This window comes from Artemia sp. Qi Xiang Cuo, unplaced genomic scaffold (assembly GCF_049724085.1).
Source record: "Artemia sp. Qi Xiang Cuo unplaced genomic scaffold, ASM4972408v1 HiC_scaffold_3085, whole genome shotgun sequence".
In the NCBI taxonomy this organism is placed as follows: domain Eukaryota; kingdom Metazoa; phylum Arthropoda; class Branchiopoda; order Anostraca; family Artemiidae; genus Artemia; species Artemia sp. Qi Xiang Cuo.
Genome location: NW_028300480.1, coordinates 191,657 through 218,040, shown reverse-complemented (window position 1 = coordinate 218,040; position 26,384 = coordinate 191,657).

Genomic DNA, 26,384 nt, shown 5'->3' with positions numbered 1-26,384 from the left:
AAACTCGAAACTCTTAACTAAAACTTAACCAAACTACAACTTTAAGTAAAACTCTAAGCTATGACTCTAAGCTAACAATCTAAATTCTTAACTGTAACTAAACTAAACTTTAACTCTAACTAAAACTCTAAGCTAAGACTCTATGGTAAAAGTCTAAACTCTTAACTAAAACTAAACTAAACTAGAACTCTAAATAAAACTAAGCTAAGACTCTAAGTTAAAAACTCTAAACTCTTAACTAAAACTAAACTAAACTAGAACTCTAATTGAAACTCTAAGTCTAAGCTAAAACTCTAAACTAAACTAAACTAGAACTTCAACAAAAACTCTAAACTAAGACTCTAAGCTAAAAACACTTAACTCTTAACTAAAACTAAACTAGAACTCTAACAAAAACTCTAAGCTGAAACTCTAGGCTAAAATTCTATACTCTTAAGTAAAACTAAAATTAACTAAAACTCTAAGCTAAGTCTCTAAGGTAAAACTTCAAACTCTTACCTATAACTAAACTTAACTAGGACTCTAACAAAAACTCTAAGCTAAGACTCTAAGCTAAAACTCTAAACTCTTAACTAAAACTAAACTAAACTAGAACTCTAGCAAAAACTCTAATCTAAAACTCTAAACTCTTAACTAAAACTAAACTAAACTAGAACTCTACAAAAACCCTAAGATAAGACTCTATGGTAAAACTCTAAACTCTTAAATAAAATTAAACTAAACTAAAACTCTAAGCTAAGAATCTAAGCTAAAAACTCTAAACTCTTACCTATAACTAAACTAAACTAGAACTGTAACAAAAACTCTAAGCTAAGACTCTAAGCTAAAAAACTCTAAACTATTAACTAAAACTAAACTAAACTAAAACTATAAGCTAAGTCTCTAATTTAAAACTCCAAACTCTTAACTATATGTAAACTAAAATAGAACTCTAACAAAAACTATAAGTCTAAGCTAACACTCTAAACTCCTAACTATTACTAAACTAAAATTTAACTCTAACAAAAACTATAAGCTAAGACTCTAAGATAAAACTCTAAACTATTTATTAAAACTAAACTAACTTCAACAAAAGCTATAAGCTAAGACTCTAAGCTAAAAACTCTAAACTCTTAACTAAAACTAAAATAAACTAGAACTCTAACAAAAACTTTAAGCTAAGACTCTAAGATAAAAACCTCTAAACTCTTAACTAAAACTAAACTAAACTAGAACTCTAACTAAAACTATAAGATAAGACTCTAAGTTAAAAAACCAAACTCTTAACTAAAACTAAACTAAACTAGAACTCTAACTAAAACTCTAAACTAAGACTCTAAGGTAAAACACCAAACTCTTAACTAAAACTAAACTAAACTAGAACTCTAACAAAAACTCTAAGCTGAAAAACTCTAAACTCTTAACTAAAACTAAACTAAACTAAAATTCTAAGCTAAGTCTCTAAGGTAAAACTCCAAACTCTTAACTATATGTAAACTAAACTAGAACTCAAAACTAAAATAAACTAGAACTCTAACAAAAACTCTAAGCTAAGACTCTAAGATAAAATTCTAAACTCTTAACTAAAACTAAACTAAACTACAACTCTAACTAAAACTCTAAGCTAAGACTCTAAGCTAAAAAACTGTAAACTCTAAAATAAAAGTAAACTAGACTAAAACTCTAACTGAAAGTCAAAGGTAAAAGATCAAATTCTTAACTAAATTAAACTAAACTTCAACTCTAACAAAAACTCTAAGCTAAGACTCTAAGCTAAAACTCCAAACTATTAACTAAAACTAAACTAAAATAGAACTTAAACAAAAACTCTAATATAAAAACTCTAAACTATTAACTAAAACTTAACAAATATAGAAATTTAAGTAAAACTCTAAGTTATGACTCTAAGTTAAAGCTATAAATTCTGAACTGTAACTAAAACTAAACTAAACTAGAACTCTAGCAAAACCTTTAAGCTAAGACTCTAAGGTAAACTCTAAACTCTTAACTAAAACTAAACTAGACTAGAACTCTAACTGAAACTCAAAGGTAAAAAATCAAACTCTTACCTAAAATTAAACTAAACTAGATCTCTAACAAAAAAAACTCAAAACTCTTAACTAAAACTAAACTAAACTTCAATTCTAACAAAAACTCTAAGCTAAGACTCTAAGCTAAAACTCTAAAATAAAACTAAACTATACTAGAACTTCAACATAAACTCTAAGCTAAGACTATAAGCTAAAAACACTAAACTCTTAACTAAAACTAAAATAAACTAGTACTCTAACAAAAACTCTAAGCTGGGACTCTAAGTTAAAACTCTAAACTCTTAAGTAAAACTAAACTAAACTAGAACTCTAAGCTAATACTCTAAGGTAAAAAAAACCAAACTCTTAACTAAAACTAAAATAAACTAGAACTCTAACTGAAACTCAAAGGTAAAACATCAAACTCTTAACTAAAATTAAACTAAACTAGAACTCTAACAAAAAACTCTAAGCAAAGACTCTAAGCTAAAACACGAAACTCTTAACTAAAACTTATACAAACTATAACTTTAAGTAAAACTCTAGGCTTTGACTCTAAGCTAAAAATCTAAATTCTTAACCGTAACTAAAATAAACTCCAACTACAACTAAACCTCTAAGCAAAGACTCTAACGTAAAACTCTAAAATCTTAACTAAAACTAAACTAAACTAGAACTCTAACAAAAACTCTGAGCTTAGACTCTAAGCTAAAACTCAAAACTCTTAACTAAAACTTAACCAAACTACAACTTTAAGTAAAATTATAAGCTATCACTCTAAGCTAAAACTCTAAATTCTGAACTGTAACTAAACTAAACTAGAACTCTGAATAAAACCCTAAGCTAAGACTCTAAGCTAAAAACTCTAAACTCATAACTAAAACTAAACTAAACTAGAACTGTAACAAAAACTCTAAGCTAAGACTCAAAGCAAAAAAAAAACTCTAAACTTTTAACTAAAACTAAACCAAACTAAAACTTTAAGCTAAGACTCTAATCTAAAAACTCTAAACTCTTAACTAAAAGTAAAATAAACTATAACTATAACTTAAAATAAAAGTTTAAAAATAAAATTATTAACTAAAAATAAAATAAGCTTAAAATCTAACAAAAACTCTAAGCTAAGACTATAAGCTAAAAATCGAAACTCTTAACTAAAACTTGACCAAATTATAACTTTAAGTAAAATTATAAGCTATAACTATAATATAGAAATCTCAATTAGTAACTATAACTAAATTATAATTCTTTATAAAACTCTAAGCCACGACTCTAAGCTAAAACCTTTTAAGTCTTGACTAAAACTAAACTAAACTAGAACTCTAACAAAAACTCTAAGATATGACTCGAAGCTAAAAAAACACTAAACTTTCAACTAAAACTAAACCAAAAAAAAACTATAAGCTAAGACTCTAAGCTAAAAACTTTAAACTCTTAACTAAAATTAAACTAAACTAGAACTCTAACAAAAACTCTAAGCTAAGAGTCTAAGCTAAAAAAAAACTCTAAACTTTTAACTAAAACTAAACCAAACTAACACTCTAAGCTAAGTCTCTAAGGTAAAACTTCAAATTCTTACCTATAACTAAGTTGTGGGTGAAAAAAATGGGTACTTCAATTTTTAAAATGGGTTTAGGACGGTCACTAAGAAAAGAACTTGTTCTGAAATGCCTTTTGAAAAGTATTGCTTGGTGTTGGGCATTCAAAAGCTGTAAAGTAAAGACGTGTGGAAAAAGATAAGTACTTCAAGTTGGAAAATAGGTTTAGAAGGGACATTGAGAAAATAACTTGTTCTGAAATGCCCTTTGAAAAGTATTGCTTGGTGTTGGAGCATTCGAAAAGCTGTAAAGTAAAGTTGTGGGTGAAAAGGATGGGTACTTCAATTTGTAAAATGGGTTTAGGAGGGACATTAAGAAAAGAACTTGTTCTAAAATGTCATTAAAAAGTATTGCTTGGTGTTGGAGCATTCAAAAATCAGTATAGTAAAGTTGTGGGTGAAAGGATGGGAACTTCAACTTGTAAAATGGGTTTAGGATGGACATTAAGAAAATAACTTGTTCTGAAAAGATATAATAAAGCCATAAAAAAGTATTAAAAAAAGGGGGCTTAGGGGCATTTGGGGTGCCGGGGGTCCTTTGGGGGTCTGGGGGGCCAATTAGGGCCGGGTGGCTCTTTGGGAGCCCTGTGGACCTTTGAGGACGGGGGAGGGCCTTTGGGGGCCCGGGAAGGGCTTTCGGGGGTCTGGGGAGGGCCTTTGGGGGTCTGGGGAGGGCCTTTGGGGGTCTGGGGAGGCACTTGAGGGCCTATTGGTCCTTTGGGAGCCCGGTGGTCTTTTGGGAGCCCGGTGGGCCTTTGGGAGGCCGGGGAAGGCCTTTGGGGGTCTGGGGGCCCTTGAGGGCCGATTGGTCCTTTGGGAGCCCGGTGGACCTTTGGGGACCGGGTGAAGGCCTTTGGGGGTCCGGGGGGCCCTTTGGGAGCCCGGTGGTCTTTTAGGAGCCCGGTGGGCCTTTGGGGGGCCCAGGGAGGGCCTTTGGGGGTCTGGGGAGGGCCTTTGGGGGTCTGGGGAGGGCTTTTGGGGGTCTGGGGGCCCTTTGGGAGCGTGGGGGACCTTTGGGGACCGGGGGCTTCCTTCGGGGTTGGGGTGGGTTATGAGGAGCCTTTGGGGTTGGGGTAGAGGACCTCACGACACTGTTATAATACAACTTGTGTATTATAACGACCACAGAGTTTCACCCTTAAATTCTCTTCTAAAATCATCTTTTAAATCATCTTTTAAAATGTCTCTAACTGTTTCGCCGAAATAATTCCATGAAATGGCTAAAACGGCTTCGCCCAAATAATCCCTAAACGTAATTTCAGCGAGTTCCTTTTGTTTTTGGCATCCCTGTGCTTTCACATTTAAAATTACAAAGAAACCTTTTCGCGCGCTAATCACTTCATCGCTAAGATCGAAACATTTGCTCGGAGACAGTTCTCTTTAGAAACAACAAATTAATTCCCCTTTCGTGAATCAATTCTCTTTAGAAACAACAAATTAATTGCCCTTTCATGTCAATCAATCAATCATGACATCATCTGTCATGTGTGATCTAAACTTTGCCTCGGAAACAATTCTGGTCGAACTCCACAGACATTAATTAACTTGACGTCATCTGTCAGACATTAATTAACTTCCCCGGAGACAATTTGATTAATGACTCAATAATCCATGAAAGTGAGAAAGTTTCTGTTTTTTCATTCTCAGTGACAAAATCCATAAACCAGACATAAATGTGAGAAAGTTCCTGTTTTTTCATTTTCACTGACAAAAACCATAAACAAAGACATAAAAGTTACAAAATTCCTTTTTTTCAAAATCTCAATGACATAATCAATAAACAAATCCATAAATTTGTGTTGACATCCATGAAAAACATCAAATAAATCGACAAACACACATAACTATCCATGAAAACATCCATGAATGTGACCAAGTTCCCGTTTTTTCATTCTCACTGACAACAAACAGACATAAATTATGTAAAAAAAGTTGTAGGTGGCAGCAGGGGTGAGTGACACGAGTAGCACCCCCTCCTCTACTTGCCCTACACAGTGTTTTTATAAAGTGAAAAACAATAGCTCTTAGGTTTGTCATAAAATTCAATATTTTCTTTGCTGCTACAACTCTTTTTGACTTTCTTAGTTAACCAGGGCGATTTTCTTATCGCCCTAGTCTTAAAATTCCATCTGTAAGGTCAAAGAATGAGAAAAAGGTTCCTATTCTTTTCAAAACGTGGAGTGCTATGAACATACTGGTTAGACGTTTCAAATGAGCTGTCACTCGCTACAAATCGGAGCACTATAACAATTGGCTCACAGCAGAGGAGATTCTAAGGGGTCAGACACTATTGTTTTGGACTAAACCATATCTGCTTGACTAGTTGTCCATTTTAAAGCCCTTTTCTCTCTAATTCATAATATATACGTCTTTCCGCGTTTCAAACTCTTGAATTCAATTTAGTTCCCAAATAAAGTTTTTCTAAGAGATTCAAAATCCTTGTGTTACAAAAAAGCGGGTGATGGCCTTGCTTTGGCCTATCATGCTATATACAGTGTTTTTAAGAAGTGAAAATCAATAGCCCTTAGATTTATCATGGAATTCAATATTTTATTCGTTGCTATAACTCTTTGTGACTTTTTCATTTAACAAGAGCGATTTTCTTATCGTCCTAGTCTTAAAATTCCATCTGTAAGGTCAAGGAATGAGAAAAAGGTTCCTATTCTTGTCAAAACGTGGATTGCTGAGAAGCTGAGAAGCTTCAAATGAGCTGTCACTCACTACCAATCGGAGCACAATCACAATTGGCTAACAGAAAAGGAGATTCTAAGGCGTCAGACACTATTTTTGGGACTAAGCCAAATCTGCTTGACTAGTAGCTCATTTTAAAGCCCTTTTTTCTCTGATTCATAATATTCACATCTTACCGCGATTAAAAGTCTTGAATTCAATTTAATTCCCAGATAAAGTTTTTCTAAGAAATTCAAAATCTTTGTCTTACAAAAAAAGTGAGCGATGGCCTTGCTTTGGCTTACTACGCCCTACACAGTGTTTTTTGAAGTGAAAACAGTAGTCCTTAGATTTATCATTAAATTCAATATTTTCTCCATTGCTGCAGCTCTTTGTGACTTTCTTATTTAACCAGGGTGATTTTCTTATCGCTCTAGTCTTAAAATTCCAGCTATAAGGTCAAAGAATGAGAAAAAGGTTCCTATTCATGTCGGAACGTGGAGTGCTATCATCAAACAGATGAAACACTTCAAATGAGCTGTGAATCGCTACAAGTCGGAGCACAATCACAATTAGCACAATTTTGTAAGCTCTTTATGACTTTCTTATTTAACCAGGGAGATTTTCTTATCGTCCTAGTCTTAAAATTCCATCTTTAAGGTCAAAGAATGAGAACAAGGTCCCTTTTTGGTGCCATATGCCACCTTACAATCAGTGGCGGCGCGTCCACTAGGCAAACACCAGCGTGAAGTAATAGCCCATTACAGAACTAATTCAAAAAAACAAAGTTTTTCCTAGGAAAGTAAAGAGCAAAGTTGAAAACGAACAAAAATTATTACTGCACAGCCTATCTAACACCTTTAAATAAAACTAATGCAAATAAATAAACATGTGATATTTCGCTATGTTTGTAATATTACAGAAAACTAGCGCAGCCCGTTCTCCAGGGACTATGGAGGGTCATACCATCATCAAAACGAAAGATTTTGACCTTCGAACTATTTGAACAAAGTGGCTATCTCAAAATTACGAGTGTATGACTTTGGAGGGGGGCCTTCAGGGAGGGGGGCTGGTTACCCTCCAATCTTTTCTGTCACTTAATAATGGCGCTATAAAATTTAATTTCTGTTCGAATGAGCTATTACACAACTCTCTGTGATGTTCTGGTCACCCTCGAGCCCTGCTAGAAAAAAAAGAAAAAACGGGAGACAGATCAGTGCTACCCATGCAAACAATTGATTGCCCTTGTTGTTCAAGGAGGGGAACTGTTATTGGCTTATTTAGCGTTTTTAACCATGCTGATTTCAATAGTACAACTTTGTTTGATCTGACTTCTTTTCCGAGGGATTTCTGACTTTTTGTGAAATCACCATAGATTTTTGTTCACAATAAACTTTTACTTTTAAGACAAACCGAAATAGTAGTCACCATTCCTGAATCAGTGTTACATACCAATTTTCTTTCACTAGGCATTCTTTTCCGAACGGATTTTTTTAAATTTCGGTTACTATGTGCTGTGGTTCGGTCTTTACTAGGTTGCAGCTACCGCTGCAACCATGACTCCTGTTTTTGTTATTGCTATTTTTCAGCCGCAATACTGCGAGCCATAATGTGAGATTAATCGTATAGGAGGAAAACTACCCCTTCCTTATCCCCGTCTCCACGTCAAGGTAACAGAAATTTTGGAGGGTGCTCATTCGATCCTGAATCAGTGTTACATAGCAATTTTCTTTCACTAATTTTTTTTCAAAGCGCGTTTTTTTAACATTCGGTTACTTTGGGCTGTGGTTCGCTCTTTACTATGTTGCAGCTACCGCTGCAACCATGACTCCTGTTTTTGTTATTACGATTTTTCAGCCGTAATGCTGCGACCCGTATTGTGAGATTAATCGTATTGGAGGAAAATTGCCCCTTCCTTATCCCCATCTCTACCTCAAGGTAATTTTTTTCCACTCTAAGCTTATTTTTTCTTCAATTCTTGTACCGGTTCATCGTTCAGCTCCTTAATAAGGCTTGAGGGTAAAATTCTACTTTAACTACTTTTGCTATATCTTGGAAAGGGGCTAGATTAGGAAAATTAAACTTTCAGGTGTTGGGTCTACAGGCTAAAGTATGTCCCGGGAAGGGATTTTGAAGTACCTGCCTCCACTCCTTCTCCCTCTAGAGGCTCCTGACCTTTGATGACCTTAAGAAATCTGAGTGTTATAAAACTGAAACCTTGTAAAATAGATCTTCTGCTTGAACGAGGTACAACAAAATTGTTTTCACCTTTATAACTTTAATCAATCACAATTTATAAGGTTTTACAGATATGCAAATACATTTCCTAAATTTGGAAAAAAAACATTTATATGGCTTAAAATTCTACTCAAATAACAGGAATTGTATTTTCGGAACTAACGCCAGAGAAAAAGAAACTGATAACTGAAAATTAAGGTAAAATGTTGTTTTGTCAAAATTTCAAAATTTCTATTTTGACAGGTCAAAATAAAACTGTCATGTAGGCAAATTTGAGGACCCTCGAGACGGAGAAGGAGTGGAGGTAGATACTTCAAAAGGGTGGCCGGTGTTTACCCCCCGGAAAATACCCCCGTGTAGAATATACCCCCTGTGGAGAATATCAGGATCCCCCCCCCCTGCAGAAAATATCACCAGAAAATACCCCCTCCATGGAAAATAAGGCCTTCCAAATGTGCGAAATTTATTTGAGTTTAGTTTTTTTTTTATTTCCATAGGGGGAAGGAAATTTGGTACTTGTGCATTATGCGCCACTCACTCAAGTTTACGCTGTGTAAAACTCAAGAACAAACTGGTTTTTCTTTTGTTTCTTTGTTACTTTAGAAGCAGAATTTGCCTATAGATTTGGGGGGGGGGTGGGGTATAGCGGGTCTACATGCTAAATATGTTAGGTGCAATTATTCTACATATTAGGTAGATAAATAGATAAGTATATTTTCAAGCCAAATATACGAACAGGAGCATAGTAAAATAACATAAATTGGTCTATGGTCATTAAAAAAACACACTTGGAAAAACACTTAAATGAAACGTTACATCCACTTTATACTAAAATCCTCGCAAAATCAGACCAGTCAAAATCCAGTCAAAATCAGTCCTTATCAAAAAATATTTAATACGTTTACCAACTTGTCACAAAAACACATTATTAGTCCAAATTACAAAAGTAAAAACCTTTAACTAGCTTTCTCTCTTGTTGTAAAACACAGCAAATAAGTAACTGAACATGATATATGCCAGTTTCTAGTGCAGTGATTTAAATATAAATGTCACTTGTGTTACTGCCTTAATTTTGTCTATCGAAGCTAGTATTAACATTCTGCTGCTTTTTGGGTTTTGAATATCATAGGCAGCGCAATAGCGCTGCCTAAGTAAAGAAGCATGTTGGCACAATGTACTTTTTTTTACTGAAAAAATTCTTTTAAATATTTTCACTTTTATAACTTTAAGAAATTGAAAATTAATTAAGATTTTAAGGAATAAATATCAGCATATTTATATTAAACTGACAATGGATATTTTTTTCATTAAATTTTTTTTTTTCAGTAAAATACAAATTATATTCAGGTTTTTATAAAGGATAGGGGTATTGAACCCTACTCATATTAATTTCTGCTCGTTTTGAGTTTGACTCTGTTATTTATTATAATTTATGTTCGTTTTGGGTCTCATTTATTTATTGATACCGATTTGTGGTAGTTGTATGCTTGATAGATTTTTTGATTCTATTCTTGTTCTTCTTTGGTTTAATGGAGTTCTTTACTTTTTTTAAAAAAAATTTATTTATGGAAAACGTGTTTTTAATTAATTAGTATTAAGAGTGAGGGTTTATTGCAGTAGTGTATAATCTGTCATATAATTATATTTTTGTTTCTCGTTACTCTCAATATAAGTTTATTTTTTCGTCAGCTTGTCTCGATGAAGAATACGAGTTCCCTACTCGGCATGAGGATGAAGAAATACCTAGGAAAAACCTCAGAATCATTCAGCTTATTAAGAATCAGGGCCACTTACAAGACTGCAAGTTACAATGTTCATTACTATCAATTAATTAACTAATCGATTCATAAATGAATGCCTAATTGATTTTTAGATTTTCCGAAAACTTGACTGGCGAGTTTTTATTAAAAGTCCATTCGTTCAAAGCGGGTGTATTATACAAAAAAAAAAACAACTCTGAAAATCTAAAAATTTACAGATGCTTTTTGAGAACTTGATCCGAAGTCGGAATTTGTCTATTCATATATATCTGTCCGAAGGCCGTACACAGGGGGTTTGAATCCACCACGCCGCCTGAAATGTTTGTCTGACTTGTAAAAATGTAACAAAAATGTATATAAATAAATGTTGATGCGTTTTTGAAAGTTTTTTCTTGTATTTTATTTTTAGTGACCATGATCTTTTTTCGCCTGTGAGAGTAAATCTTCAATAGCTGCCTTAAGCAACCTGTCACTCGGTAACTGGACGACTCTCAGCCAAAATTTAATCATTGAGACTAGTCTGTAATTTTTTAGTGGTCATATATCTAGACAGAATTGTCTTCTGACTTCAAACTGTCCAAACACTAGTAGAAATGACCCTATTGATCGTGTCACCAAACCAAATATGGGCATAGAGTCATTAGGGAGAACACGTGGTTAATGGGGTCAATGACCTCTTTTTCCAAGGTCGATTTATTTGCTATTGTTGTTATTGTTTTGGCCAAGTGCACGCTCGAGGTGAATGTTATGAGTTTCCAGAAATAGGAAACAGTTAGATCACGTGTTTCCTTCTCAGCCAATCAGAGGCTCGCTTACATAGTAGCGACGGAGGATTGCAGAGAATATGAGGAAAGGATTTTTACTACAGTTTCATTAGTCTGTGAATAGAATTCAAAGGAGTGAGAAGAAGAACAGTTTTGACTTTACTCATTTGGATATATATTTGTGTTGACGGCGAGTGGAATGTTTACCCTCCTAGAAGTTGATAGTGGAGTTGATGGTAATAATACAAGAGCACCAAACATTGCGGTGGAAATCACGAGATGATCACGGCTTTGTCTGGAATGGGATGAAGTATATGCAGGATATGTGATATCGTTGAGAAAATTTAAAATAGAGGATCAATTATGTTTCCCTGCGAAGGTTGATGTAGCGAATGTGAATGGACTTCCATTTGCATTTAGTGTATTGGTGAAACATATTGACGACAATAAACCGTATTACTATTTGTACGTGTTTAGTATTGGTCTTGTTATCATTCTGCAATAAAATTATTTTAAAATCGAAAATTTCACCAGTTTTGTCGGGTCAGGTTAGGCTAGGGGCTAGCAAATCAAGGTCAGTCTAAAGTCAGCAGTCAGAGTGAAAGGATTGAAAAAGGAATAAATTTGAGAAAGAGAGAATTAGATCACTCCCACGGGGGCACCAAATATGGGCATAGAGTCATTAGGGAGAACACTTGGTTAATGGGGTCAATGACCTAAATTTACAAAGGTCGATTTATTTGCTGGAACACCTGTGCTGTCAGTTATTAATCAAATTGTTTCCGGGCAAAGTTTAATAATGTCTGACAGGTGCTGTCAATCATTAATCAAATTGTTTCCAGGCGAAGTCTATTAATGTCTTTGATGTAAAGGGGAATTATTGATTCAAGAAAGGGGAATTAATTTGTTGTTTCTATGGGGAAGGTGGGGAAGAGATATATTGACTACGTAATCGAAGGGAGAGAATTCCCGAGAAATTGATTACATAATCGGTAGAACCCTATCAGGAGTTCGTGACGGGAATCAATTTATGGGCATAGAATGACGTAATCAACTAGGACAAATGGATTTCTGAGAAATTGATTACATAATCGGTAGAACCCTATCAGAAGGTCATGACGGGAATCCATTTATGAGCATAGAATGACGTAATCAACTAGGACAAATGGATTTCTGGGAAATTGATTACATAATCGGTAGAACCCTATCAGAATGTCATGACGGGAATCCATTTATGGACATAGAATAACGTAATCGACTAAGACACTTGGATTTCTGAGAAATTGATTACATAATCGGTAGAACCCTATCAGGAGGTCCTGACGGGAATCCATTTATGGGCATAGAATGACGTAATCAACTAGGACAGTTAGAATATTTCAGTAGTGGTTTACCATTGTCACACTACCCCCAAAGGCCCTCCCCGGGCTCCCAAAGAGTCCCCTCCCCATTTTGTTAATACTTTTTTGTGCACTTTGTTATATCTTTTCGGAACAAGTTCCTTTCATAATGTCATTCCTTAACCCTTTTTTACAAGTTGAAGTACCAATCCTTTCACCACAACTTTACTTTATAGCTTTTTGGATACCCCAACATCAAGCAATAGTTTTTAAAAGACATTTCAGAGCAACTCCTTTTTTTAATGTCCCTTCTAAAGCAATTTTTCACCTTGAAGCATCAATACTTTTCACCCAAAACGTTACTTTACATCTTTTTCGTATCCTACAACACCAAGAAATAACTTTCAAAAGACATTTCAGAGCACGTTCCTTACGAAGTGTCAATTCTATATCCATTTTCCAACTTGAAGTGCCCATCCTTTTCACCCAAAACTTTAATTTACAGCGTTTTAGATAGCTCAACACCAAGAAATACCTTTCAAAGGGCATTTCAGAGCAAGTTCCTTTCTTAATGTCCATTCTAAACCCATTTTCCAACTTGAAGCATCCATCCTTTTCACCCACAACTATACTTTACCACTTTTTGGATACCTCAACACCAAGAAATACTTTTCAAAAGACATTTGAGCAAGTTCCTTTCTTAATGTCCCTTCTAAACCCATTTTACAAGTTGAAGTACCCATCCTTTTCACCCACAACATTACTTTACAACTTTTTGGATACCTCAACACCAAGAAATACGTTTCAAAAGCATTTCACAGCAAGTTCCTTTCTTAATGTCCCTTCTAAACCCATTTTCGAACTTGAAGCATCCTTCCTTGTCACCCACAACTATACTTTTCAGTTTTTTGGATATCTAAACACCAAGAAATACCTTTCAAGAGGCATTTCCGAGAAACTTTTTTGCGCAAAGTTTCTCCTAAACCCATTTTCCAACTTGAAGTACCCATCCTTTTCACCCACAACTTTACTTTACAGCTTTTGGATACCTCAAGAACCAAGAAATACTTTTCAAAAGACATTTCAGAGCAAGTTCTTTTCTTAATGTCCCTTCTAAACCCATTTTCCATCTTGAAGCATCCATTCTTTTCACCCATAACTTTACTTTACAGCTTTTTGGATACCCCAACACCAAGAAATACCTTTCAAAAGGCATTTCAGAGCAAGTTCCTTTCTTAATGTCCCTTTTAAACCATTTTCCAAGTTGAAGTACGCATCCATTTCGCCCACAACTTTACTTTACAGCTTTTTGGATATCTCAAAACCTAGCAATACTTTTCAAAAGACATTTCAGAGCAAGTTCCTTTCTTAATGTCCCTTCTAAAACCATTTTACAAGTTGAAGCATCCATCCTTTTCACCCACAACTATACTCTTCAGCTTTTTGGATACCTCAACACCAGGAAATACTTTTCAAAAGGCATTTCAGAGCAAGTTCCTTTCTTAATGTCCATCCCAAACCCATTTTAAAAGTTGAAGCATCCATCCGTTTCACCCACAACTTTACTTTAGAGTTTTTTGGATACCTCAACACAAAGAAATACCTTTCAAAAGGCATTTCAGAGCAAGTTCCTTTCTTAATGTCTCTCCTAAACCCATTTTTCCAACTTGAAGTACCCATCCTTTTCACCCACAACTTTACTTTACCACTTTTTGGATATCTCAACACCAAGCAATACTTTTCAAAAGGCATTTCAGAGCAAGTTCCTTTCTTAATGTCTCTCCTAAACCAATTTTACAAGTTGAAGCATCCTTCTTTTTCTCTCACAACTTTACTTTGCAGCTTTTTGGATGGCTCAAGGCGTTTCAGAGCAAGTTCCTTTCTTAATGTCCCTCCTAAACCAATTTTACAAGTTGAAGCATCCATCCTTTTCACTCACAACTTTACTTTACAGCTTTTTGGATGCCTCAACACCAAGAAATACCATTCAAAAGGCATTTCAAAGCAAGTTCCTTTCTTAATGTCCCTCCTAAACCAATTTTACATGTTGAAGCATCCATCCTTTTCGCTCACCACTTTTCTTTACAGCTTTATAGATGCCTCAACACCAAGAAATACCATTCAAAAGGCATTTCAGAGCATCTTCTTTTCTTAATGTCCCTTCTAAACCCATTTTCCAACTTGATGTACCCATCCTTTTCCCCCACAACTTTACTTTACAACTTTTTGGACATCTCAACACCAAGAAATACTTTTCAAAGGCATTTCAGAGCAAGTTCCTTTCTTAAAGTCCCTCCTAGACCCATTTTACAAGTTGAAGCATCCATCTTTTTCACCCACAACTTTACTTTACAGCTTTTTGGTTCTTTTGAATGCGCCAATACCATGAAATACTTTTCAAAGGCATTTCAGAACAAGTTGATTTCATAATGTCCATCCTAAACCCATTTTACAAGTTGAAGTACCCATCCTTTTCACTCACAACTTTACTTTACAGCTTTTTGAATGCTCCAACATCAAGCACTACTTTTTAAAGACATTTCAGAACAATTTCCTTTCTTAGTGACCGTCGTAAACCCATTTTACAAATTGAAGCACCCATCCTTTTCACCCGAAACTTTACTTTACAGCTTTTTGAATGCTCCAACACCAAGCAATACTTTTCAAAGGGGATTTCAGAACAAGTTGTTTTCTTAATATCCTTCCTAAACCCATTTTACATGTTGAAGTACACATCCTTTTCACCCACAACTTTACTTTACAGCTTTTTGAATGCTCCAACACCAAGCAATACTTTTCAAAGGCACTTCAGAACCAGTTATTTTCTTAATATCCTTCCTAAACCCATTTTACAAGTTGAAGTACCTATCCTTTTCATCCACAACTTTACTTTACAGCTTTTTTGAATGCTGCAACACCAAGCAATACTTTAAAAAGTTCTAGTTCAATTTAAAATTTTCTCAACGAAGTCAAGGAAAGTTCAAGTTCTCTTCTAAATTTTCTCAATGAAAAAGAAATTAGGCATTGATCATTTCTATTTTTCCAAATAATATTAAAATTTTCCACTTTAGTTCAGATCTGTCTCGAAGAGATGAAAAATTTAAAATACTGTTCCAAATTTTTCACAGAAGATAAAAAAGTTCAAATTCTCTTCGGAATTTTACCAAAGAACACAATTCAATTATAATTTCTCCAGAGAAAACAAAAATCTTCCACTTCAATTCTTTATTTCACAAAGACATAGAGAAATTTAAAGTTCAATTCTAAATTTTTCGGTGGAAGACAGAAAAAGTAATACAATACTTGTGAATATTTTCACGGAAGATAAAAAGTTCTAGTTCAATTTAAAATTTTCTCAACGAAGTGAAGAAAAGTTCAAGTTCTCTACTGAATCTTACCAAAGTACACAATTCAATTCTAATTTCTCCAGAGAAAATAAAAATCTTCCACTTAAGATCTTTATTTCACAAAGACATAAAGAAATTTAAAGTTCATTTCTAAATTTTTCGGTGGAAGATAGAAAAAGTTATACCATACTTGTGAATATTTTCCCGGACGATAAAAAGTTCTAGTTCAATTCAAAATTTTCTCAACGAAGTGAAGAAAATTTCAAGTTCTCTTCTTAATTTTACTAAATAACACAATTCAATTCTAATTTCTCCAGAGAAAATAAAAATCTTCCACTTAAGTTCTTTATTTCACAAAGACATAAAGAAATTTAAAGTTCAATTCTAAATTTTTTGGTGGAAGATAGAAAAAGTAATACCATACTTGTGAATATTTTCCTGGAAGATAAAAAGTTCTAGATCAATTTAAAATTTTCTCAACGAAGTGAAGAAAAGTTCAGGTTCTCTTCTGAACTTTACCAAAAAACACAATTCAATTCTAATTTCTCCAGAGAACACGAAAATCTTCCACTTCAATTCTTTATTTCACAAAGACATAAAGAAATTTAAAGTTCAATTATAAATTTTTCGGTGGGAGATAGAAAAATTAATACCATACTTGTGAATATTTTCACGGAAGATAAAAAGTTCTATTTCAATTTAAAATTTTCTCAACGAAGTGAAGAAAAGTTCATGTTCTCTACTGAATTTTACCAAAGAACACAATTCAATTCTAATTTCTCCAGAGAAAATAAAAATCTTCCACTTAAGTTCTTTATTTCACAAAGACAAAGAAATTTAAATTTCAATTCTAAATTTTTCAGTGAAAGATAGAAAAAGTAAGACCATACTTGTGAATATTTTCCCGGAAGATAAAAAGTTCTAGTTCAATTTAAAATTTTCTCAACGAAGTGAAGAAAAGTTCAAGTTCTCCACTGAATTTTACCAAAGAACACAATTCAATTCTAATTTCAACAGAGAAAATAAAAATCTTCCACTTAAGTTCTCTATTTCACAAAGACATAAATAAATTTAAATTTCAATTCTAAATTTTGGTGGAAGATAGAAAAAGTAATACCCTACGTGTGAATATTTTCACGGAAGATAAAAAGTTCTAGTTCAATTTAAAATTTTCTCAAAGAAGTGAAGAAAAGTTCAAGTTCTCTTCTGTACTTTACCAAAGAACACAATTCAATTTTAATTTCTACAGAGAAAATAAAAATCTTCCACTTCAGTTTTAAATTCCCCAAAGAAATAAAGAAATTTAAAGTTCTATTCTAAATTTTTAGATGGAAGATAGAAAAGTAATACTATGATTGTGATTATTTTCCATGAAGATCAAAAGTTTCACTTTATTTATAATTTTTCTTAAATTCAGTTCTGATTTTTCTCAAAGAGATGAAAAATTTAAAGTTCTGTTCAAAATTGTTCATAGAAGATAGAAAAAGTTATACATTGATTGTGAATATTCAACATGAAGATAAGGAACTCCACTTTAATTCTGAGTTTTCTCGAAGAAGTGCAAAATATTTAAGTTCTCTTCTGAATTTTCTTAAAGAAGAGAAAAAAGTTAGCTCAATTCTAAATTTTACAAATGAAAATGAAAAAACCTTCCACTTCAGTTCTTAATTTCTCAGACATAAAAAATTTAAAGTTCAGTTCTAAAATTTTCTGTAGAAGATAGGAAAAGTTATACTATGATTGTGATTATTTTCCAGTGAAGATAAAAAGTTTCACTTTAATTCTAATTTTCTTAAATTCAGTTCCGATTTTTTTGCAAAGAGATGAAAAATTTAAAGTTCTGTTCCAAATTTTTCATAGAAGATAGAAAAAGTTATACATTGATTTTGAATATTCAACTTGAAGATAAGGAGCATCCCTTTAATTCTGAGTTTTCTAGAAGAAGTGCAAAATGTTCAAATTCTCTTCTGAATTTTCTTAAAGAAGTGAAAAAAGTTAGTTCAATTCTGAATTTTACCAATGAAAATGAAAAAAGCTTCCACTTCAGTTCTTAATTACTCAAGGACATAAAACATTCAAAGTTCTCTTCTAATTTTTCCAAGAAAATAAAAAGGTTCCACTTTAGTTCTGGTTTTTTCTCAGAGATGAAAAATTTAAGGTTCTATTCTAATTTCAAATTAAATTTTAGCTCCTTTGTCTTATGGATTTACCCCTCAAATTTTTAAATTAGAAAATGAGTGACTCGTTCTATTATTAAAGACAATCGTTCAAACTCGTTCATCTAACCTCCAAAACAATAGGTTAGGTTAGGTATAAATAAATATTAATAAATAAATAGAAAAAATTTCTACATGCTTAAGTTAGGTTAGGTTAGGTTAACTTATCTTGAGCGCACATGATAAGTTAACCTAACCTTTTCCGGTGAGTATGGTTAGGTTAGGCTAGATTAAGTTAGGTTAGATTAGGTTTGGTTAAGTTAGGTTAGGTTAGCCTACGTACGCTTCACTTAGGTTAGCTTAGGTTAGGTGAGAGACAGGCAAAAAGTTAGGTGTATGATTAGGTTAGATTAGGTTAAGTTAGGTTAGGTTAAGTTAGGTTAGGCTAGGTTAGCCTACGCACGCGCGCGTACGTAGGCTAACCTAACCTAACTTAACCTAACCTAACTTAATCTAACCTAACCTAATCATACACCTAACGTTTTGCCTGTCTCTCACCTAACCTAAGCTAACCTAAGTGAAGCGCACGGAGGCTATCCTAACCTAACTACTAACCTAATCTAACCTAAATTAATCTAGCCTAACCTAACCATACTCGCCGGAAAAGGTTAGGTTAACTTATCATGTGCGCTCACCTAACTTAAACATGTAGAAAAGTTTCTATTTATTTATTAATATTTATTTATACCTAACCTATTGTTTGGGAGGTTAGATGAACGAGTTTGAACGATTGTCTTTAATAATAGAACGAGTCACTCATTTTCTAATTTAAAAATTTGAGGGGTAAATCCATAAGACAAAGGAGCTAAAATTTAATTTAAAATTAGAATAGAACTTTAAATTTTTCATCTCTTTGAGAAAAAACCAGAACTGAAGTGGAACCTTTTATTTTCTTGGAAAAATTAGAAGAGAACTTTGAATTTTTTATGTCTTTGAGAAATTAAGAACTGAAGTGGAAGCTTTTTTCATTTTCATTGGTAAAATTCAGAATTGATCTAACTTTTTTCACTTCTTTAAGAAAATTCAGAAGAGAACTTGATCATTTTGCATTTCTTCGAGAAAATTCAGAATTAAAGTGATGCTCCTTATCTTCATTTCGAAGATTCAAAATCAATATATAACTTTTTCTATCTTCTATGAAAAATTTGGAACAGAACTTTAAATTTTTCATCTCTTTGCAAAAAAATCGGAAGTGAATTTAAGAAAATTAGAATTAAAGTGAAACTTTTTATCTTCACTGGAAAATAATCACAATCATAGTATAACTTTTCCTATCTTCTACAGAAAAATTTAGAACTGAACTTTAAATTTTTTAATGTCTTTGAGAAATTAAGAACTGAAGTGGAAGCTTTTTTCATTTTCATTGGTAAAATTCAGAATTGAACTAACTTTTTTCTCTTCTTTAAGAAAATTCAGAAGAGAACTTGAACATTTTGCACTTCTTCGAGAAAACTCAGAATTAAAGTGGAGTTCCTTATCTTCATGTTGAATATTCACAATCAATGTATAACTTTTTCTATCAACTATGAAAAATTTGGAACAGAACTTTAAATTTTTCATCTCTTTGAGAAAAATCAGAACTGAATTTAAGAAAAATTATAAATACAGTGAAACTTTTGATCTTCATGGAAAATAATCACAATCATAGTATTACTTTTTCTATCTTCCATCTAAAAATTTAGAATAGAACTTTAAATTTCTTTATTTCTTTGGGGATCTTAAAACTGAAGTGGTAGATTTTTGTTTTCTCTTGATAAAATAGAATTGAAGTGTGTTCTTTGTTAAAGTTCAGAAGAGAACTTGAACTTTTCTTCACTTCGTTGAGAAAATTTTAAATTGAACTAAAACTTTTTATCTTCAGTGAAAATATTCACAAGTATGGTATTACTTTTTCTATCTTCCACCGAAAATTTTAGAATTGAACTTTAAATTTATTTATGTGTTTGTGAAAAAAAGAACTGAAGTGGAAGATTTTTATTTTCTCTGGTGAAATTAGAATTGAATTGTGTTCTTTAGTAAAATTCAGAAGAGAACTTGAACTTTTCTTCACTTCGTTGAGAAAATTTTAAATTGAACTAGAGATTTTTATCTTCCGGGAAAATATTCACAAGTATGGTATTACTTTTTCTATCTTCCACCGAAAAATTTAGAATTGAACTTTAAATTTCTTTATGTCTTTGTGAAATAAAGAACTTAAGTGGAAGATTTTTATTTTCTCTGGAGAAATTAGAATTGAATTGTGTTCTTTGGTAAAATTCAGTAGAGAACATGAACTTTTCTTCACTTCGTTGAGAAAATTTTAAATTGAACTAGAACTTTTTATCTTCCGTGAAAATATTCACAAGTATGGTATTAATTTTTCTATCTCCCACCTAAAAATTTAGAATAGAACTTTAAATTTCTTTATGTCTTTGTGAAATAAAGAATTGAAGTGGAAGATTTTTGTTTTCCCTGGAGAAATTAGAATTGAATTGTGTTCTTTGGTAAAGTTCAGAAGAGAACTTGAACTTTTCTTCACTTCGTTGAGAAAATTTTAAATTGAACTAGAACTTTTTATCTTCCGGGAAAATATTCACAAGTATGGTATTACTTTTTCTATCTTCCACAGAAAAATTTAGAATTGAACTTTAAATTTCTTTATGTCTTTGTGAAATAAAGAACTGAAGTGGAAGATTTTTATTTTCTCTGGTGAAATTAGAATTGAATTGTGTTCTTTAGCAAAAATTCAGAAGAGAACTTGAATTTTTCTTCACTTCGTTGAGAAAATTTTAAATTGAACTAGAACTTTTTATCTTCCGGGAAAATATTCACAAGTATGGTATTACTTTTTCTATCTTCCACCGAAAAGTTTAGAATTGAACTTTAAATTTCTTTATGTCTTTGTAAAATAAAGAACTTAAGTGGAAGATTTTTATTTTCTCTGGAGAATTTAGAATTGAATTGTGTTCTTTGGTAAAATTCATTAGAGAACTTGAACTTTTCTTAACCTCGTTGAGAAAATTTTAAATTGAACTAGAAATTTTTATCTTCCGAGAAAATATTCACAGGTATGGTATTACTTTTTATATCTTCCACCGAAAAATTTAGAATAGAACTCTAAATTTCTTTATGTCTTTGTGAAATAAAGAACTGAAGTGAAAGATTTTTGTTTTCTCTGGAGAAATTAGAATTGAATTGTGTTCTTTGGTAAAATTCCAAAGAGAACTTGAACTTTTTATCTTCTGTGAAAAATTTGGAACAGCATTTTAAATTTTTCATCTCTTTGAGACATATCTGAACTAAAGTGGAAAATTTTTATAATATTTGGAAAAATAGAAATGATCAATGACTAATTCCTTTTTCATTGAGAAAATTCAGAAGAGAACTTGAACTTTCCCTGACTTCGATGAGAAAATTTTAAATTGAACTAGAACTTTTTAAAGTATTGCTTGGTGTTGGAGCATTCAAAAAAGCTGTAAAGTAAAGTTGTGGGTGAAAAGGATGGGTACTTCAAATTGTAAAATGGGTTTAGGAATGACATTCAGAAAATAACTGTTTCTGAAATGCCTTTGAAAAGTATTGCTTGGTGTTGGAGCATTCAAAAACCTGTAAAGTAAAGTTGTGGGTGAAAAGGATGGGTACTTCAACTTGTAAAATGGGTTTAGGAAGGACATTAAGAAAACAACTTGTTCTGAAATCCCCTTTGAAAAGTATTGCTTGGTGTTGGAGCATTCAAAAAGCTTTAAAGTAAAGTTTTGGGTGAAAAGGATGAGCACTTCAATTTGTAAAATGGGTTTAGGACGGTCACTAAGAAAGGAAATTGTTCTGAAATGTCTTTGAAAAGTATTGCTTGATGTTGGAGCATTCAAAAAGCTATAAAGTAAAGCTGTGGGTGAAAAGGATGGGTACTTCAACTTGTAAAATGGGTTTAGGCTGGACATTATGAAAAGAACTTGTTCTGAAATGCCTTTGAATAGTAATGCATGGTATTAGCGCATTCAAAAGAACCAAAAAGCTGTAAAGTAAAATTGTGGGTGAAAAGGATGGATGCTTCAACTTGTAAATTGGGCCTAGGAGGGATTTTAAGAAAGTAACTTGCTCTGAAATGCCTTTGAGAATTATTGCTTTGTGTTGAGGTATCCAAAAAGTTGTAAAGTCAAGTGATGGGTGAAAGGGATGGCTACTTTCAGTTGGAAAATGGGTTTAGAAGGGACATTAAGAAAAGAAGTTGCTCTGAAATGCCTTTTGAATGGTATTTCTTGGTGTTGAGGCATCCAAAAAGCTGTAAAGTAAAGTTGTGAGTAAAAAGGATGGATGCTTCAACTTGTAAAATTGGTTTAGGAGGGACATTAAAAAAGGAACTTGCTCTGAAATGCCTTTTGAATGGTATTTCTTGGTGTTGAGGCATCCAAAAAGCTGTAAAGTAAAGTTGTGAGTGAAAAGGATGGATGCTTCAACTTGTAAAATTGGTTTAGGAGGGACATTAAGAAAGGAACTTGTTCTGAAATGCCTTGAGGCATCAAAAAAGCTGTAAAGTAAAGTTGTGAGTGAAAAGGATGGATGCTTCAACTTGTAAAATTGGTTTAGGAGGGACATTAAGAAAGGAACTTGCTCTGAAATGCCTTTTGAAATGAATTTCTTTGTGGTGAGGTCTCCAAAAAGCGGTGAAGTAAACTTGTGGGTGAAAATGATGGGTATTTCAAACTTATAAAATGGGTTTATGAGGGGTCTTAAGAAAGGAACTTGCTCCGAAATGCCTTTTAACTAGTATTTGTTGGTGTTGAGTCATCCAAAAAACTGTAAAGTATCGTTGCGGGGGAAAATGAAAGATGCCTCAAGGAGGAAAATGGGTTCGGGATGGACATTAAGAAAGGAAATTGCTCTGAAATGCCTTTTGAAATGTATTTCCTGGATTGGAGTTATCCAAAAAGCTGTAAAGTATAGTTGTGGGTGAAAAGGATGGATGCTTCAACTTGTAAAATGGTTTTAGAAGGGACATTAAGAAAGGAACTTGCTCTGAAATGTCTTTTGAAAAGTATTGCTTGGTGTTGAGATATCCAAAAAGCTGTAAAGTAAAGTTGTAGGTGAAAAGGATGGGTATTTCAAGTTGGAAAATGGTTTAGAAGGGACATTAAGAAAGGAACTTGCTCTGAAATGCCTTTTTAAAGGTATTTCTTGGTGTTGGGGTATCCAAATGCTGTAAAGTAAAGTTATGGGTGAAAAGAATGGAAGCCTCAAGTTGGAAAATGGGTTTAGAAGGGACATTAAGAAAAGAACTTGCTCTGAAATGTCTTTTGAAAAGTATTTCTTGGTGTTGGGGTATCCAAAAGCTGTAAAATATAGTTGTGGGTGAAAAGGATGGGTACTTCAAGTTGGAAAATGGGTTTAGAAGGGACATTATGTAAAGAACTTGCTCTGAAATATCTTTTGAAAGGTATTTCTTGGTGTTGAGGTATCCAAAAAGCTGTAAAGTAAAGTTGTGGGTGAAAAGGATAGATGCTTCAAGTTGGAAAATGGGTTTAGAAGGGACATTGAGAAAAGAACTTGCTCTGAAATGCCTTTGAAAGGTGTTTCTTGGCTTTGAGGTATCCAAAAAGCTGTAAAGTAATGTTGTGGGTGAAAAGGATGGGTACTTCAACTTTTAAAATGGGTTTAGAAGGGACATTAAGAAAGGAACTTGCTCAAATGTCTTTTGAAAAGTATTTCTTGGTGTTGAGGTATCCAAAAAGCTGTTAAGTATAGTTGTGGGTGAAAAGGATGGATGCTTCAAGTTGGAAAATAGGTTTAGAATGGACATTAAGAAAGGAAATTGCTCTGAAATGCCCTTTGAAAGGTATTTCTTGGTGTTGAGGTATCTAAAACGCTGTAAATTAAAATTTTGGGTGAAAAGGATGGGTACTTCAAGTTGGAAAATGGGTTTAGAAGGGACATAAAGAAAAGAACTTGCTCTGAAATGTCTTTTGAAAGGTATTTCTTGGTGTTGAGGTATCCGAAAAAGTTGTAAAGTAAAGTTGTGGGTGAAAAGTATGGGTACTTCAAGGTGGAAAATGGGCTTAGAATGAAAATTAAGAAAAGAAGTTGCTCTGAAATGTCTTTTGAAAACTATTGCTTGATGTTGGGGTATCAAAAAGCTATAAAGTAGAGTTGTAGTGAAAGGATTGGTACTTCAACTTGTAAAAAAGGGTTAAGGAATCACATTATGAAAGGAACTTGTTCTGAAAAGATATAATAAAGTGCACAAAAAAGTATTAACAAAATGGGGAGGGGACTCTTTGGGAGCCCGGGGAGAGCCTTTGGGGGTAGTGTGACAATGGTAAACCACTACTGAAATATTCCAACTGTCCTAGTCGATTACGTCATTCTATGCCCATAAATGGATTTCCCGTCAGGACCTCCTGATAGGGTTCTACCGATTATGTAATCAATTTCTTAGAAATCCAATTGTCTTAGTCGATTACGTCATTCTATGTCCATAAATGGATTCCCGTCATGACCTTCTGATAGGGTTCTACCGATTATGTAATCAATTTCTCAGAAATCCATTTTTTCTAGTTGATTACGTCATTCTATGCTCATAAATGGATTCCCGTCACGAACTCCTGATAGGGTTCTACCGATTATATAATCAATTTCTCGGGAATTCTCTCCCTTCGATTACGCAGTCAATATATCTCTTCCTCACCTTCCCCATAGAAACAACAAATTAATTCCCCTTTCTTGAATCAATAATTCCCCTTTACATCAAAGACATTAATAGACTTCGCCTGGAAACAATTTTATTAATGATTGACAGCACCTGTGAGACATTATTAAACTTTGCCCGGAAACAATTTGATTAATGACTGACAGCACAGGTGTTCCAGCAAATAAATCGACCTTTGGAAATTTAGGTCATTGACCCCATTAACCACTTGTTCTTCCTAATGACTCTATGCCCATATTTGGTGCCCCCGTGGGAGTGATCTAATTCTCTCTTTCTCAAATTTATTCATTTTTCAATCCTTTCACTCTGACTGCTGACTCTAGACTGACCCTGATTCGTTAGACCCTAGCCTAACCTAACCAGAAAAGAAAGGGAACATTTTCGATTTCGAAACAATTTTATTGAATAATTACAACGACAATAATAATAAGCATGTACAATTAGCGATACAGTTTATTGTCTTCGATATGTTTCACTAATGCACTTAAAGCACATTGAAGTCTATTCACATGTGCTATATCAACTTTTGCAGCGAAACATAATTGATCCTCCATTTTAAATTTGCTCAAGGATATCACATATCTTACATATACTTCATCCCATTCCAGACAAAGCCGTGATCCTCTCGTGATTTCAGCCGTAATGTTTGGTGCTCTTGTATTTTTACCATCAACTCCACTATCAACTTCTAGGAGGGCAAACATTCCACTCGCCGTCAACACAAATATATATCCAAATGAGTAAAGTCAAAACTGTTCTTCTTCTCCCTCCTTTGAATTCTATTCACAGACTAATGAAACTATAGTAAAAATTCTTTCCTCATATTCTCTGCAATCCTCCGTCGCAAATATGTAAGCGTGCCTCTGATTGGCTGAAAAGGAAACACGTGATCTAACTGTTTCCCATTTCTGGAAACTCATAACATTCGCCTCGAGCATGCACTTGGCCAAAACAACAACAACAACAGCGAATAAATCGACCTTGGAAAAAGAGGTCATTGACCCCATTAACCACGTGTTCTCCCTAATGACTCTATTCCCATATTTGGTGTGGTGACACGATCAATAGGGTCATTTCTACTAACACTTTAGCTCCCTCCCCCCTTTTATGTGCTAATATATAACCAAAATTATATATTTCCCTTATTTTCTGTCTCTTGTCTCTGTCCTGTCTCATGCTAGACTGAAAAAAATTAATGGAGAAACTGGTTTCTTCTCGAGTTTTACACAGCGTAAGCTTGAGTGAGTGGCACATAATACACAAGTACCAAAATTCCTTCCCTACGAAAAAAAAACACTCAAATAAAATCCTCAAATTTGGAAAGTCTTATTTTCCACGGGGGGGGGGTATTTTTCGTGGTGGGTGGGTGTTTTCAGGGGGGTATTTTTTTGCGAAGGGGGGTGGGGAGTAAACGTCTAGAACCTTATTCAGGTATTCCTTTCAGCAGCTCAGTTGGCGAACAAAAGCACTACAAAAAATGCCCTTGAAATTGTCAAAACTAAATATTATGGACACAGACACCATTTGTGAACTCTGCAGGTTATCAATAGTTGTATGATTGAGCTCAAATTATTATTTAATTCTTTTAGTAGATTTAAGTCATTTTATTTTTACAATTCAAATTTTATTCCATCAAAATTTTTAGTTATTTTAAATTCTTTCATCATCAAATGTTAATGATTATCACTATTATTCAGATCTTTTGATTTTCATGCTGAAGAGAAGGAAAGGATTTAGAATTTTTTTTATGATCGTAATGAA